This window comes from Achroia grisella, unplaced genomic scaffold, assembly GCF_030625045.1.
Source record: "Achroia grisella isolate CSIRO2021 unplaced genomic scaffold, CSIRO_AGI_Agris_v1 utg770, whole genome shotgun sequence".
Lineage (NCBI taxonomy): Eukaryota > Metazoa > Arthropoda > Insecta > Lepidoptera > Pyralidae > Achroia > Achroia grisella.
Genome location: NW_026713016.1, coordinates 1,197,085 through 1,214,620, shown reverse-complemented (window position 1 = coordinate 1,214,620; position 17,536 = coordinate 1,197,085). Strand labels below are relative to the sequence as shown.

The 17,536-nt window shown below is 31.3% G+C and overlaps 1 protein-coding gene across 1 annotated transcript in view; it reads right to left on the bottom strand.

The window, feature by feature from the left end:
- The window catches only part of LOC131850535 (acid sphingomyelinase-like phosphodiesterase 3a), a 67,423-nt gene extending 52,474 nt beyond the window's left edge, over window positions 1-14,949 (bottom strand). The window contains exon 1 of the mRNA XM_059200785.1: window positions 14,809-14,949. The gene's annotated coding sequence lies outside the window, so the exon portion shown is untranslated. The remainder of the gene's footprint in view (window positions 1-14,808) is intronic.
- Between the last annotated feature and the right edge of the window lie 2,587 nt (window positions 14,950-17,536).

Sequence of the window (17,536 nt, the reverse complement as noted above, 5' to 3'; positions counted from 1 at the left end):
CCGTCGTGTAAGAAAAAATATATGTAATTTCGTAGCGAAACAGCGAAAAAATCTGTAACTACATCGCGTTGTTGGCTGTTTATCGGATTGCATTTGTTTTATATTACAGCTCAGACACGACGATAAGCACAATGTAACAGTTAAAGTACTTTTTACCCTATTACGTTGGAATTGCAAAGGAGAAAATTATTTTTTTTCACGACTGCCCATAAAAGGAGTGTAACGTTTTCACAGTTCATATATGTAAGCGTGTATATATATATGTTGTGAAGACTTTTATTTTTATCATCTGATGCAAAATGTGGGGTTTAATAAGTTTGATGTGTCTATACATATATTTGTGTTTCAGTCTGTGGAATTGTAGCTCCTAAACGAATGAACTGATTATGATGATGAATCTGATAAGTGATTAAAATAGTTGTTAGTTGTAAGTTCTTAATATGAACAAAACGACTGACTATAACCACATAATTAGTTAGTTATTTTGTTAATATTAAAAAAACACTAAAATATGAGTAATGATTATGAAATATAAAACATATTTATTAATTATTATGAAGACTATTATCATAAACATTTAAGTCAGTCAAATCCGCATAGGTTTAGGTAATTCTTTACAATACTGGAGCTTCATAACATGCACTATCTTTCTTTAGTTTAGTTTTAGTTTTAAATATTGTCTCTAAATAATGACGATACATTCAAAATACATGTATATTTTTATCTAAGAACTGTTATTAGTTTTAAAAACTATTATTTTTTTTAAATACAAGTATCTTGTGATTTCTCGAATAATAAATATCGATAAGATTTACATCAGTGGAGAGTCAGACAGAATTATAAATTAAAACACATTTTTTATTGTCAATCTGACTTGAACTCGTAATCTTTACGGTCTAATTCAGTGTAGTAACTAACCACGCTATGCTGTTCTCTTTCGTTATAAAATATTTTCGTATTATAGATATAAAGACGATGTACGAGTAATAACGTAATCGATCGAGAGCATTCCTTATGACTGGGTATGAATCAAATAGGAAAAAATGAAAAAATATCCATCGTACTTATCCTTAATGGTAGAATCATTTTGTCGACTTTACTCCTATTGAGCATCACGAATATTCGAATCCATCGTACCTACTTGTGTAGAATTAGTTCTATTCAAAGCAGAATAAGGAAAAATCAAACTTCATATTTTATACGGTTTATTCCGCATGTATGCTGAATTTGTTAAAAACTTAAATTAAATAAACTAAGCACAAGTTTTGTTTACATACAAAAATAATTAATTACATCTATATAATATGATATCTCAGGACAATTCACTCAGAGTCATCAACTCTCATGCTAAGCAGAGCTTGTGTTATAGGTACTAGACAAATAATTCAATATAAATAATTAGATTGTTTTTATAAATACATATACATACAAAACACACAGACTGATACAAGTAATCACATTCATGAATACAAATGTCTATACCATGCGAGGAATCGGATCCGCGACCTTCGGAAGTAAAGAGTTGTGCTAAACCACTGAACCATCGAGGCCGTCATTTATACATATATGTATTTTAGGATGATTATAATATTTTAATAAAATACTTCTGCGTCTTTAAACGGTTAAAAAATATTTAGGTCCTGGTTGAACCTTCTGTATGTCTTCTTATAAAGTCTTTGAAAAAAAAAGCAGGATGAGATATGATAGTGAACTCTGATATTACATTACTAAGACTTGATGTCCGTTCTCGTATAAATGTGCTGGTTATCTTTCTCTATTTATTTATTTAATTGTAGGTAAATAGATATTTAACTTTACATTGTATTAAAGATGATCTATTTTTATTTACAATTTTGCAACAAAAAGAAATTAAATGTCTACTCAGGACTAGAATCACCTAGGGTTGTCACTCAAAAATAGTGGATTTCATCGATTTTTAGACTGTACTCCTATCTTCATTAATAATTTACAGTTCATGTTTATCGCAAGCAGTTTGGTACGAGCATAGTTTTGTGAATTCCCAACATTGTTATTATATTATATTAAATACCGCAGCAACATATATGATGACATGCGATATGTACTCTGTACGAGGGCTTCCTTGGTTTTGTATATCAAGAACAGTAAAGACTAACTTCAAGATATAGTTCTAGAGAACTATTTAGCAATGTATGTAAGGAAAAATCAATTTATGTGGTGTAACAGTGTAGTAACACCGCCTTATTTCTGATGCTCGTGGGTTTGATTCCCCGCATGCCACAACGAGTTGTTTTTCTTAGTCTGATTGTTTGTAACGAGTGTTTTATATGTATATTATTCATTTACAAAACAGTGCATCTAATTATTTATATCCGTTGTCTAGTACCCATACTTTGCTCTCCTTGATACTAGATTGCGTATTGTGTATTGTCTTGAATTATTGTTATTATTGTAAATAACAAAGATGTATCCACGCAGACCACTTTGTATAAAGTCTTTCTGAGTGTATCCATAATCTAGTACCCATAACACAAGTTCTGCTTAGCTTAAGACTAGACGGCCCTGTAGGAGTTGCCCTGAGATATGATAATTATTTTGTCATCGTAATCTAGAGATTTACGACCCTGATTGGGTATAAGAAGATTGTCAGTTCAAATTGAGAAGTGAGCAAAAAATCCTTGTGGATTATTTTATATTTATGATTGACTTTTTATTTTGAAAATCCGCTAACAAACCAAAAATTAATCCGAAAGACGGTAGTACGCTCGCCCCTTCCAACTTTGGATTCAGATATACGTAGCGAAATGTGGGCATATCAAGTGTTGCAAGTCAACATCAAAAACATTTATAAATTTAGTTATTACATTATTAAGTACGATAGTTATTTTATTTCTGACCATTTCATCTGAGATTACAATATATATTTTATTTTATAAGTTAATAACAATTTATAGGTGATATGTAAAAAATGTCTGGAAGTGTCAATAATGTCACTGTGACAAAGTACTGAGTACATATTATTACTTATTACTTGACTGTACTAATATTTTACTTGTACATTACGTAATAATAGGTACCACAGTTAATGCTTTATACTCATTACCAACAAACTATCAAAAAGATGTTGTTATGTGCTCCGGCTTTACTGTTGCTATAACTTTTTTGAAGAACCTGGAAGCGGAGTTATACTTCGTTTAAAGTACCTGACTCAAAAAAGTATCACTCGACTTCACTGCTTCAGTCGGGGTATTTCTGCTTACGGTTAGACGCCGATATATGCGATCCGTCATTCCAGGACTGAGATCTACCTCCGGCAGGTACTAGAGGATTCGAAACAAACTGACATATGAATTTTTACTGTTTGTAGTCATGCTTTTTTAGTCTAAGATAGAAAGAGCTGTCTAAGCTATACTTTACTTATGTGTCTGTTTGTATATACGTCTTTTTTGTTCTACTATTTTTTTATACAATTTTTTCTGTGCATAGTCATTTTCATACATGACAATTGTAAATGTAGAATAACCATAGAACATTCTCTTCCATCTAATTTCATTTTGTTATTTCATTTATCTTCAGTCGAGTCTAGTGTTTATATAAATTTTGAAATGAAATAAATTCTAATTTCGTTTTGGTGAAAAGCCAATAAATATCAGATGAAAAGATAAACGTAAATAGACAGCGGCAAATCATAACTAGAACAAAGTAATATTATCATATTTCTTGGAGCTGGCGCTCTCTTGAACAAATTCAGGAACTAAGTAATAAAGTCCAATATTACTGTTTGATAACAAGAGACTGCTAAAATGTAAGATATTCTGTTTAAGGTAATAAAATTATTATTTTTTCGTGTTATATTATATTTCAGCTTAATTAAATATCCAATTATTTTACAAATTAGAAACCAGACTGTTATTCTTATATTAGTTGTTTAAAAGAAACAGTATAATAATTCATAATTTATTGATATTAAAGATTCTAAAGACGTATTACATAGAATTATATATTTGTTAATTATTGTTAATACCAATTTATATATATTCAAATACACATTTAATAATATTATTTCATAATATAATTATAGTTACTGATATATTCATTTGTATAGGAGGCAATTCCAAATTCTATTAAAGATATCATTCATTATTTTCATCTTCTTCTTCAGTATGGGATAGCTGGGCATATGCCTCTCCGATCTGTTACTCTGCAGGGTTCATGGCTTGTCGGTACCACTCTTCCAGCTGCTATTCCTATATTATCGATCTGGCTGATGGTCCGCCAATACTTCTTTTTGCAATAGTTATTTTGAAACTTTCGTGATTAATATACATTATTTATATTATTAACCGGGTCTTAACTTCTTTTTGCCTCACGGGGTCTCCACTCTAGGATGCGCTTGCTCCGTCTGCCATCGTATCGGCGGCATACATGGCCCATGACCATTTAAGCAACGCTAACTAGTATCCTATATCCTTTTTAATTTGATACTATCACAAAACTGTGACCAATAAAATGTACTTACAAGTAATATGTTTTCATTTATAACACCTATCATGCCGTCACGATTTTTATCACAAATGGGGCAGTCAGAAGCATTGTCAACTGTAGATGTTGTGGTGAACGCAACGCTTGACTCCGTTATTTCGTACGGTGTATTTCGGACCCAAAATGGCAAGGGGATAATGTACCGCGGTCTTTTCAATTCATTATTACTTTACTATCGGCGTTTCCTTCACCGGAGCGTTAGTTAAAATATACATATATTTAGATATGTACAAAGTTTTTTTTTTAATCTCAGGACCGATATAAACAATCATACTCATGAATACAAATGTTTGTGCCGTGCGAGGAATCGAACCCACGATCATCGGTCGTAAAGCGGTGTGGTAGACCTCTAGACCAACGAGGTCGTCGTTTTTTTATTTAGACAAATTTGAACTTACGGTCACTGGGGTGTTTCTCAGGTGAGTAAACGTAGTGGTTTTTTTGTGCATATGACATAGACTAGTGTCTATGTCGCAATCATTCGTGTAGTTCACATTGGCTTTTATACCAATTTGTGAAGATCGAAGTGTTTATTTTTGTAAAATTACAATCTTAAATTATTTTAGATGTACGTACAAGTTCGCAATTTTCTCAATATCCATTTTAATTACGCAGTGTAATTAAAAACGACTCGACCCGGATAAGTAACGGATAACGTTTAAAGTTCTCTACGAAGGTAAAATTTTTGAATCTAATATTTATAAGATCCATTTTCCATTGGTGGTTTAAAAACAAACTTGCCCTCTTAATAATTTTCTATTTCCACCCGATAATGTAATAATAATTGCTTTTCTAAAGTGAGTTTATTTCATTATAATTAACCGCCAGCCAAACATTTAACCTTCACTCAATTTCAAAAGGATCTTTTGTGGTAAAATTGAATATAAAAAATCGCAATTTCTTTATATAAATGGTATGACAAATAAACTGAAGCACCGCCTGATGATATGAGATGATATATATATGGTATACAGATATCTACTATTCACAGACTATTCTAAAAGACTCTTAGTCTATGCCAGACTCCATATTCTATAATATCACTGCCTTCTCTCACCTTTGAACCTAGATACATGTTACAAAATAAAATAACGCCACACCCACGCCAATAATTTTCTATTTCCACCTGATATCATCATTACCTGCTTCTTCTTATCCCATTTATTTGGGGTCGGCTTAATATGTTTTTCGATTCCATTCATCCCTGTTCGCAGTCATCTCGTCATTTACTCCCTTTCTTTCCATCTTACACACAGTCCATCCATCTCTTTTTCGGCCTTTTTTTGCTTTATAATACACATATGTACATATATAATACCTTCCTCAAAACATTTTTTATTCCTATATTTCATTTATCTTTATTCCTATACATTACATGCCTGTACCACAATAGATGATTATAGTACCTCTCGGTACTATTTGCACCTGGTAATACAAAAACAATCGTTTAATACAACAACCTCGTTTAACCCAAGTTCATATCATTATAATACATCGCCTGCTAAACATTTAACCTTCACTCAATTTCAATATGGCCTTTTGTAGCAAAGTTGAAATTACTCAAAACAATTTATTTCGCTATTTGAAATAGGCGAATCAATTACGATGGAAGCGTTACAAAAACAATTTCGCCGTAATCAGAACGTAGCTTAAGAAAGCCCCGAGTCTACATTCCTCGGCTAGTCGGCGGACTTGTAAAGGTATCCGACTCTCTTTGTAATTAAAAATATCGCTGCCATGGAAATATTTCACGTTTCATTCCCGTATATAATAAAATTCAAACATATCTTTATGATTGTTATCGCAGATGGGGTAGCCAGAGGCATTGCCAAAAGGTGATGTGGCGGCGAAAGCAAAGCTTCACAAACCCATATTGCATTGGATATATTTGAAACACAAAAAAAATATTTGCTCGTTCTCCAATTTGAACCCCATGAGCTCTTGGGTGTAAATCATAATAGTAACTACTAAGCTATGACGCCTCTAGTAAATTATGACGTATTAATACATGACACAAAAACTTTGTATCCCTTTTTACGAAAATTGCGTTGAGGAGTATGCTATGTATAGTTTATAAGGTATGCAGTTCCAATATTTTTTTAAAATTATGCATAAAAAACATTGTTAAATCAGCGAATCGAGGTTTGGTTTATGCTGGTATCAAAGTTATCTATTAATACCTTAAGCAAGTCTTTGAGAATATAATCATAAAACCGTTTAACCTTATAATTTAAATTACTGGTATTTCAACCATATAATATTTCTGAAAGCAGAATTATGAATGATAATAATAATAATCTCAGGATAATTGACACAGCGCCATCTAGTCCCAAGTTAAGCTAGCTAATGCTTGTGTTATGGGTAATAGATAACTGATACAAATACATAGATATTTTTTTTTGTAAATACATACATATTATACGTAGAAAACACCCAGACCGATACAAAAAATCATATTCATGAATACAAAAGTTTGTGGCGTGCGAGGAATCGAACCCGCGACCATCGGATGTAAAGCGGTGTGTTAGACCGCTATACCACCGAGGTCATCATGATTTATAACAAATAAACACTTTATTCATTTGTATCGTCAAATGTATATTTTTCATTTCAAATACAAATTTATGTAAAGATATATTCCGAGGGAGGATTCGCAACCTCTCGCTGACCGTACCACTGGCTCAATTACTGGACGAAGCGAAAACACGTCAGTCATGCAAATGTACCTGTGCCTTGCCCTCACTTGAATTTGCAATCCAACTTGGAACAAACATACTCAGCTATAGGTACACTGTATATTCCAGTAGGCTATTTAGTAAGGGTTATTTCTGTATATTCATATTAATAGAGAAACGGTGTACTTAATTTCTGAAGTACACCTCTATTAGTAACTTACTAAAGTTTATATTTGTATAATCGTATCAATAGAATAGAAAATTCTTTATTCAAATAAATTTAAATTTAAGCACTTTTGAATCATACTTCGTTTTTATAATCTACCACTCATTCGGAAATTTATCTTGTCATAAGAAGAACGAACACAATTGCGTGAAAGGGTAACAAATATGTTCCATCCATCTATCCATATATATACAGAAACTTTCGCTCTTATAATGTTAGTAACAGATTATTAGAATGTTGTGAATACGAAAGTATAACTGTTCCTTACCTTTTCACGACTAAACGGTTTTTTATGTAAAAATAGTTTTTTATATGCTATTATGATATTTACTAGAATTGAGTAGATATTTGAAACTAGTTACGGGTGTTGAATATATCTAATCTAAGCTAGAGAGAGCGTTTAATGCCACAGATTTACAATATTTGAAAGTTAAACAACTCATCAAACCAAACAACAAATTTAATGGATCGGTAAACTTCTACAGTATGTACAACTAAAGCATTTTACTATAAGCTACGTTGTCTCCGATAAGAACATGTGGACGTGACAAAGTCACGAAAATTTGAATGGAATAGAATAATAGATTTCTTTACAAACATAATAATATTTACATTTTGTGACAAGCACCGTTGCGGTTATTTCATCCTAGCTATGACCGCGGTTTTACCCGCATGAAATTTATAGCCTATTTGTTATTCTGATGTATATTACTGTAAGTTTCATGAAAATCCGTTCAGTAGTTTTTGCAAGACTAACAAACATCCATCCATTTATCCGTCTATACTCATCTTCTTACTAGAAATGCCTTTAATTCTCCTTTGAACTTCTTTCTATATATTATTTTTTTATTTGAAGGTATTGATTGTTTTTTTCCATCTCGTGGTTTATTATAGACTTAAGACACATCCGACGATATTCGATTCCAAAGTTACGGGAGCAAACCCACCGCAATCTATAGGATTCATTTGTTTTTAATGATATATTTTAAACATTTAAGAGTCGTACAAAAATATAAATGTATAAAGTTATTCAGTGCTAAGTTGTAATTTACAACCTTTGGGGTTAAATTGGAGTTCGAATAGACTAATTGTATTTGTACTAGTTGTAAAGTGAGAGCAAATTTTTTAATGTAAACGGAATAGAAAATAATATTTTTTAATTAGCAAATAACTTCAGAACCGAATTGAATAACTCTTTTCATCGTTTGAACTATACATTATCCCAGAGCAATGTGAGAACGAGCGTACATGTTACGGCAATATATTGTATATACAACTGTTAATAACATTTACTCCAGTAAATAAACTCTGTAAATTTACAATTGACATAAGTTCAAACATATTGCAGCTATTTAAATAATGAAAGAACATACGATTATTTGATAAACATAAAATACATAAAAATATGTGATATTTTATTTACAAATTGGTTTAAGTATATGGTATATGGTACCAAATAGGTCTGCGATCAGCATATACCGTGACGGGGTGCCACGACACTGGTATTCTGGTGATATCTTTATATATAATAGTAATAATATACATATATAAATACATCTAGGCGCTTAACAGTGAGTACATACATACATTATTAAATATATACTGTTTATATATTTTTCTTTTCTAATAAATGTCACCAGCTCCCGAGCAAAGCCAATATGAGCTACTAGTATAATCTTTAGGTAGTATAAAATGAAGTCGCTTCCGCTATTTGTTCGCCTACAGCTTTTAAACAACGCAACGGATTTTAATGCAGATTTTAGTAGTAGATAGAGTGATTCAATAGGAAGATTTATATGTATACATATATACGTAATATATGTACACCCGTATGAAGCCGGGGCGGGTAGGTATAATATATATCGTATATATAGATTTGCGTGAAAAATATAAGCCTCTTGCAAATGGGTAAATAACCTATATGTGTGTTTCATATTCTCAAGAAAATATGAAGCTAATAACAGCCGTGCACGCTAAGTCCACATTAAATAGTTGAACTAAACTGACTTCTCGCAGACGGGAAATGTTAGCTTGTCCACAAACCGTATAATATAAAATAAGTAACAGAAATTTAATGAATCAACGAAAATATAGTGCACCTATTGTTAATAAATTACTTTCTTTTACACTAGCTCATTTCCGCGGATAAGCTGGTATATACAGTATTGTATTTATATACATGAATAAACTTTCTATATTTATATATAGAAAGTTTATTTGGTACAAAGATTATTCTTTGTAATAATTTTCAAAATCGGTCATATCTCTCTTGAGCTTATGGTGTCGAACGATGAGGAGTAATACTATGACAAAAGACTATCTTTAGATTTTGTAATATGCCTAGTCGAATGTTGAAATAAAATTATCAGCTACCAGTTACTCTGTCTCCAATCCATATAAGTTTAAATGCGAATTAATAAATGAAATGAAATAAATAATTGAGAGTTTGGTGACTACATTCGATTACATTGTCGCAATATTCTACTTATAACAGAATTAATATAATGTCGATTCACTGAATAGTTCTTGTTTTTATTATTATCGTGGAAACAAAATAATTGCTTAAAGAAATCCACTTATATCACTTATACAATCTTGTGCTGAAAAACAGCGTTGCAGCGCTCCAGCCGCTGCAGCATTATACTGAGCACGGATCTATTCAGTGCTTCGACATACATACACATGTACTGATTTTTTTTTTATAATTGTCGCACTGTTTCTTATTCTTTTTTTTATTTGTTTAATGTGTGTTTTAGTTTTTTCTTCTACTGAATAAATATCATTTCATTTCATATATAACATGTTAGTATGGTTAATTCTTTGGAAACCATTGTGATTAATTCCTGGTTTATTTATCAGAAGGAGCAGACTGACCTTAGATGCTCATCTTATCATCCTCCTCTAATCTTTCGACAGAGTATACCGTTGTAGCGTCTAAGCTGCTTATAAGATATCCAGAAGTATCCATCCATGCCAAAAACAACCCTATTATATTCTTGCAAATAGGTCAAAGCCTACTGCTCTGGTATAAATGTTACTCTAGCATGGGTTCCTAGTCAATTAAGAATAATAGCGAACGAATCAGCAGCATTCATTATTATCCATTTAAAAAATACAAAGACTCTTTCACCAGGACTCGAAGTCACAACTAATATTATTTTAAGTATACTTAAACTACTATAAATACCGTCAGACAATAGAATAATTTATATATATCTTCTTATTCTTCTTTACACTATCCCACTTACATGACGTTGGATCTACTAATTTTACGGCGCCAGGACAATCTGTCCTTGGTTGTCGGAGCAATTTTTCCGTCTCAATGATATTTTACTTACTGGTCCACCATGTAGTTGGAGGACGTCCTATACCTCATTTATGTGGGGGAATGGAATAGTAGTTTGAGGAATAAATCCATTGCTAACATGTGCCATTTCAGGTTGACCTCCACGCGGTTCTCCCTGTGAACCATCGTGATAAATTCGTTGTGAATTTACCACGCTGGCTGACCTGACCTCATGCTTATCCTCCACTAGTGCCTCGCCAGCGGAACCCGTTAGTGCAGGCGGGTGCATCATTCCATTATCATCCATAAGACCTCTATTATTTTCGGGCAGTTGTAAAGCTTTTTTGATAATGGGATTATAAACGTTTTAAAATGTAATTCTGAAAACGACGTAACGTATATGTGGGTAATAAAAAAACTTTTTCCCAACTCCGTTATTTGTTAGCCTAATTCGATTCGTAAACAAACTTCAATATTGAATTTCCGAACCTGCTTATTCGTGTTTTTGGGCCGACGGCGTCGTTCGTTGTCAATTTTGTTATCAAAGTAAAATACTTCGTTAAAATTATATGAGGTATATGTTGTATTATTTATTTATTACTAATAATGTCATCGTATAGTAGTTGACGTACTACCCAATTGACGGTCTCGATGGTGCAGCGGCTTAAAACCTCGCCTTACTTCCGATGATTGCGGATTTGAATCCTTGCACGATGCAAATATTGATATTCACGATTGATATATGATTGTTGTGGTAGATGTATCGATATTATTATGTCTTTATTTGCGTAAAAAATTATAATTTTAAATTTTTTGTTAGATAATCCTGCCGGGGTCACTATTGGTTAGTAAAGGGACAGAGCAGTCAGTTACACTAACGTATACACGGGCGGGTTGCCAGTGGGAGACAGGATAAGGGGTCAGGTTAGTTAGCCCATCGTGACAAATATACCAGGAATCATCCAAGATGGTTTCCGGGCGGAAACCATGTGGATGCCTACCTGGCATTTTACTAGTAATAGAGTCACTAGTTCAAATTAATAATAATATCCATCTTCCCTGAGAGTACATAAGCGGAACTACATGAGAATAGGTACAAAACTGGATTAATTAAATATACTCATATATATCATGGACAAAGGTCTTTGGCACTTAGTTCGCTCTACTTACCCGGCAAGAAATTTGACATAAATATAAAGATATAGGTACAGTTATATTATGAACCTTATTTATATAAGTATGAGACACTTGTTAGCTAATTTCTGAATACCGTATTTCATCTCGCATATTTACCAATTAAGTCTTCATAAAATAATAATAATAATAGCGCTGTATGAATTGAAATGAAAAACAACTCTCTATGTGACTTAATGTATGGTTTAGTAAGGAAGGAGGCAAATAAACTAAAATGTATAGTTAAAAGTATTAATTCATTAAATGAATATGAAAATTCTTTTATTCATCCTATTATAATTTTATTTTTAATCCATATTATTATAAAAAATGCTAATTAAAAAAGTACAATTCTATTTATAAATAATATTATTGTACAAAATTATCTACACCAAATATCAACAATTCTTTTGTTAGATACTATATCTTTGCAAAGATAATAGTTTATAATACTGTGAATCATAATAATTATAACAAAGATGATTTAATACATGATTCTTTCTGCTTGAAAGGCGTCTGACACGAAGATAAAGAATAGATAGACGGATGAATAATTCTTTTGGGCGCTGAAAATAATATATCTTTTCGCTACCGAAAGCAATACGAATTTCCCTAATAAGTATCTACCGGAGAACCTTTATTCTATTTCATAATTTTAATATGAAATATTTCATAATCTGTTATTACTCATTTTTTATGAAAGAAAGGTATTTGAATTTACGTCTCGCTGATTACGATTTGCGAATCAATGGCCACCATAACGTTTACAATAATAATAATCAGCTATGCTCAAGCTAAGCTGAGCTGTTATTGATTCAGATATTCAGTGGATATAATAATAATACTCTTTATGGTGCAGAAAAAAAATACAAATAAAAATCAATAGAAAGCACGCTAACAAAAGGCGGCCTAATCGCTAAAGCAATCTTTTACAGACAACCTAGCAGCAATCTTACAGCAGTAAATACAATTTATTCTTGATTTCATCCTACTCGCATGTGAGACATAACTTTTACTTCCAATAACAGTACTAATTTTAAATGTGATGGATTATTTTAGTCCACAACTAATGTACTTAATACCACAACTAATGATCCAAATTGTAAAGTAAAAATTCTGTTCGTTATATATTTTATGTGTATCAAATAAACGTTTTCTAACTAATCTAATAATAGTTACAACTGATATTAATATTTACATAGAAAATATCCAGACCTATACAAATAATCATGCACGTGAATAAAAATGTTTGTGTAATGCGAGAAGTCGAACCTGCTATCATCGGAAGTAAATCACTGTCTAAATCGATAAACCACTAATAAATATAAAGAAATATTAAAGAACTATAAAATATTAGTCTTTGAGTTGAGAAAGTGGCTGCTTCTCCACGATTATTATACCAGATGATGTAAATATTGTATGAGACTAGCGATCCACGCAAATTTGATAGCTTCGCCTTTAGCCGGTTGCTACAATGTTTTTTGTTACAGAAACCGCCTATTAATAGTTCCTATGGATCGTACCGTAATTAGTACTTCGAATTACCTATTTTCTTTTCTAAGTCCCATCTACATTAAAACGAAATTGAACAAAATTCTCGATTCTCAAAATCGGTTCAGTAGTTTCAGTAAATAACCCACAACAACCTCACAAACTTTACCCCTTTATAACATTAGTTTAGATTAACGAGAACTTAGAATATTAACTATTTTTTAAATCTTACAAATATATTTTTATCATTAGAATTTATAATACTAACTTTTATTTTATATATTTAATATATTATTTAATGAAAGCACTGATTTTATTTAAATTTAGAATAAAAAAAAATTGTTATTATATATTATGCATAAAAGTAATGTTTCTATTTATTTTTAAATTAAATAAAAATATATATTTGAAGAATATGCCATTAAAACTTAAACTAATAATTGTACAATGACGGTTTAAAAAAACAAACTGCAACTCATTTGATCAATCACTAAGTCTTTAAAACTACTTGGTCTATGAGAATGAAATTGAACATGTGAATTCCTTAATCTCAAAGAGGGTTTTGCGGAATTGCCACGAGGATAGGAAATAATAGATTCCAGACGAAACTGTAGGAATCCGATATTATAACACATGCTTATGACTATAATTCCAAAAGAGATATAAGGACATATCCTACCATTTGAAAATTATGTATAACATTCTTAGCTACAATTTTGTTACGAATTAATTAAAAATTAACTAATATAAATTTCCATTACAATTATTCATATTGTTTATTTGTTAACAGTTAATAATTATTAAATAATATTAATAACTATTATTTCAAAAATAATATGTAAGTACATATAATCCACTCGTTTTATTATTCGTAGCACTTTTCTACGCCGTAGCAATGTGCTACGAACTTTTCTCTATGATTATTGTTTATCAATTTTTATATTTACTATGGTTTATTAATAGAAACGTATAAACATACAATAATTGTAGAAGTAACTAGTTAAATTTAGAGATCGTGTCTAGAGATATTCAATATTAAATATCGTCAGATACCATAAAGTAAACTGATGGAAACTTATTAATCTTTCCAAATAACAAAGTGATCGTTAAATAATTATAGTCGTAAGTTTATATATTTTATATCCCTAAGATATATTAATATTCTATTTAAAAAAATGTTTTGTACCGTAAAGATATTTGCTGATTTGTTACTTGTATTCCTCGTAAAAGAATACCCTAAGAAATGAAAATAAACAAACCAACTTTTATACTTTAAATTCCCGTTAATACTTCATCCTAAATTATAGCAATTTGTTGTTTCAATTTGAGGAAAACAACATTAATCCATACAATTGTATCCGAAATCTAATGAACGTTAACATTAACGAAGCAAATCAGGGAAACAACGCTATTAGCATATTAGAAAAGGGGCTCACGTATTGCGAATTCCATCGACGATGGTCGTCCCTCGAGTGAAATTGCACACGAAAAAAGTCAAAACATAAATCACGGATTCATCAACACACTCGCGGCGGTTAAACACTCGCGGCGGGTATGCGAGAAGCGACCGCTCTACACGACGGGCGGCCAGCGAATACGGAACGCTGGCAGGTGTGAGCCAACAGTGTAGGGTTGTCTCTTTAGTTTAGACCAGTGTATCCCAAAGTGGGGCCCATACCCCACAGGAGGACAATTCGAAAATGCCTATATTAAAATGATATGGAATGTAAATTTCAATTTTTCATTATAGGTTTTGGAAATTAACTTTACCGTTTCATTAACGATTATATATACTATATTAATGATTACTGTATATTACTTTTTTAATGCGATTATTTATGTATGTTACATGCTGGGGGGACAGCATAAGAGTTTTAGAAAAGCTAATTTGGAGCACTAAACAGGTTTGGAATCACTGGTTTAGAAGGTTTAGACCGAGAACAATACATACTTTTTTCTGTCCTAGCCGACGGTTGGATGGACATTTCGTTTCGCATATAAAAGGATAGGTTTTAGATCCAGATCAGGAAGGGATGACGAGACTGATATAAGTACAATGCGAAATTGGAATAATGTAAACACTGAAGCATGTATAGGCTAACCTATTACAATTATATATATATATATATATCATTACATAGTATAAAACAAAGTCGCTGTCGCTGTCTGTCCATCCCTATACGAGTATATGCTCGAAACTTTAAAACTACGCAACGGATTTTGAAGCGGTTTTTTTAATAGATATAGTAATTCAAAAGGAATGTTTATATGTATAATACATGTACACCCGCGCGAAGCCAGGGTGGGTAGCTAGTTAACATATATAACATCGCTGTAGTCGGGCAAGAGGACATCATCCGCTTTACTACCGATGGTAGCGGACCAAGCGGTATTCGGTTTGATTCCTCGCACGGTACAGACATTTGTATTCATATGATTGTATCGTTTCGGTGTTTTCTTTGTAAATTATGTGTGTATATACAATAAAAGCACTTATGTGTACCTAGTACCCATAATACAAGCTCTGTTCGGCTTGGGACTAGATGGTGATGTGGATGGTCCAGCGTTTTTATTATACATATTTACATAGAAGAAACATAATTGTTCATGTTACAGTTCACTATAGTTGATACTATACTATACTTACTAGAAAACAGTGTTTTCATTACTAAGAGTCATTGTGTTAATTGTTAATATAATAATAATATTTGAATGTACTTCTCTGGTAATGCGAATCGTTAACTTGCCAAACAAAATTGTACCATATTTACATAAATTCGCTATTATTTCGCACTAGTTACCAAAAATTTGTAATTAATATACAGTACATGACTCGACTAGTTTATTTACGGTAATGGTCCTTTATTCGCCAAGATTAAATAAATAATATTTTGCCCAAAGGTCATATTACGAATGAGCGACTGTGTAATACATCTTACTATATGAGTAAGATATAAACGCGAAATTTTGTGAGTATAGATGGATGTTTGTTACTAGTTCATCCAAAAAATATATAACGAATTTTGATGAAACTTTCCAATGATATAGATTGTACATCAGAATAACATATATGCTATAATTTAAAAGATATTATGTAAATTTAACGAAATTTAATGATAAATGTCAATTAAGTGTGATGAAGACAAAGTCGCGCGGGTCAGCTAGTGATACATGATAACATGTTTGTTTAGTCTACTTTTGTGTATGTAGAGTCCTTTCTAATATTTATAAACATGATCCTATCATAAAATATTCTAAATATAGTTACAGTTAGTTTTGAGAACGAGAGAAATACAATATTATATTATTACTCCTTTTTGTAGTAAATATCATGTAATATGTAATGTATATTTACAGACTATATTAGGACTGATAAAAAAATAAACATTAATATTTTTTTTCATATATAAAGATCGAAAATTTATTAGAGAATATTTTCAGTATTTATATGAGATTTTTTTTTATTGTGTATAAAAATAATTATATCTATAAATATATACGTATATATATGCATGTAAAATATTATTATTTTGTTTCTTTTGACATCATGTGGTTCTTCCTCATCCCAGTTATTTGGGGTCGGCATAATATGTTTTGTATTTCTTAAGCACTGAATAAATATTTTTTCTTTCTTTCAGTTGAACTCAACAGAATTAGCTAGATGAAAAACCCCTCTTTAACTATGAATTTGGAACATATAATACTGACAGTATTTGATATTGAGATCAAGAAACCAATATAGCGCAATGCACAAATATATAGTGCCATTTAGTCTCAAGCTAGGAAGAGTTTGTATTATGGGCACCAAATAACTGATATAAAGACTTTTTTTTAAACAAATAGATGATATTTATTTTTAAACTTATATTCTTTTTTGCACTAATATGTACATAATATTACGAGGAAAGATGCGGTAAAGAACACGCCTTACTCATTAAATTATAAAAATATTACATAAATAATATACATAGAAAACACCCAGGCCAATACAAATAATCATATTCATGAACACAAATATTTGTATAGTACGACGCGAACTTGCGACTATTAGAATTGTGGCGGTGTACGAGTACTAAACTGCTATACTACCAAAGCTGTCAGTGTATAGTAAAAGGCTTTCTTGATTGCTGAAGCATTGTATTATTTATAAACAACTGTGACCAA